The 1269-nt window shown below is 41.1% G+C and overlaps 1 pseudogene; it reads right to left on the bottom strand.

Moving 5' to 3' along the window:
• Nucleotides 1–1056, bottom strand: LOC104709380 (annotated as a pseudogene).

The raw sequence follows: 1269 nt of genomic DNA, 5'->3' as shown, positions 1-1269 counted from the left end.
TCAGTCATCACGGGTGAAATAGATGGAGTTTGGCTCGATACCAAGGGTATGGTCGGCAGGCACGGTGATACCCAAATCAAGAAGCAGTGCCTCATCACCTAAAGAATGTACCTCAACAATATGGTTCGGGTCGTCAATAATAGCATCAGGGTCTGGATTAGGATCCTTCTTGAATACACGGAAGCTCCTTTATCTTGTTATCTCGTAAAAAAAGTTGTGAACCAATAAAACCTCTCCTGCTCTTGTAACAGCAATGCTACTGCGAAATATTCCTCCACTTATGTGATCCGATGTAACTTTACGTAATAATAATGTATCGCTTTTGTATACGTCCATGAAACCTTCTTGTCCAGAAAATACAAGTTTTCGAATGAGCTGACGAGCCGTGAAGATGTATAGTCTGTCACCACCATGGAGTACTATATCAGATAAGCCACGTAACTCCCTGGGAACATTGGTTCGTGTAGGAATGTCACGGTAATGATCTTCCCCGTTCTTACAATAGGCTATATATTTGGAAACCATGCCAAAAAACCAAACAACAACGTATTCTTCCTTTTTTTCGTCTACCCACAAAAGACCTTTCAGATCTTCCGCGTTCTGGATTAAAGCTACGCTGCTACAATCATTTGATCTCTCACTGAATATTTTATCTCCTACTCGCTCGAGACTGAAAAGGCCACCTTTGATCGACACTAGAAGTGGGAGATGAACTCTCTTCTCGCTAAACACATCCATGATATAGAGATTGGAACGAGAATCTAGAACCAAGAACCAGTTTCCTGAATTTGCCAAGAATCTAGTCCCTGAGAAGTCTCTCTTTGTTCCGTAAATACAATCTTCCTCCGGGTTGTACAGCGTACAACCACCATCTTCTGGAAACAGAATCAGCCATGGAAATACGTTTTTTCGAGGCAACGTTTGTTTCGAACCCGAATACCAATTGGAACACACAATCTTAGCGCGGTGAAAATCAACAAAACTCAAACGTTCTAGTACAGATCTCAAGATGTCTGTAGGGAGCTCCGACCAGCGGCCAGAACTAGGAGTTTTCATGCTTTTTTTCAGTCACGCTACCAAACAAAAAGTAAGCAAACGAGCAAGAGAATGTAAACGTTGATATTTTACTGTTTGAATTTTGGTTATCACTTCAGCTTCAGCTTTACGTTCTTAATTTCTAACGCAATTGCTATATATAAGCTTCTAACATGTAATAACAAGGGGCACTCGCTATGTAAATAAGCCTAAATCCTAAACCCTTGTATCGCT

Source organism: Camelina sativa, chromosome 8 (genome assembly GCF_000633955.1).
Source record: "Camelina sativa cultivar DH55 chromosome 8, Cs, whole genome shotgun sequence".
Taxonomy (NCBI): domain Eukaryota; kingdom Viridiplantae; phylum Streptophyta; class Magnoliopsida; order Brassicales; family Brassicaceae; genus Camelina; species Camelina sativa.
The sequence above is the reverse complement of the archived record's forward strand: the minus strand, read 5'-3'. Positions and strand labels throughout refer to the sequence as shown.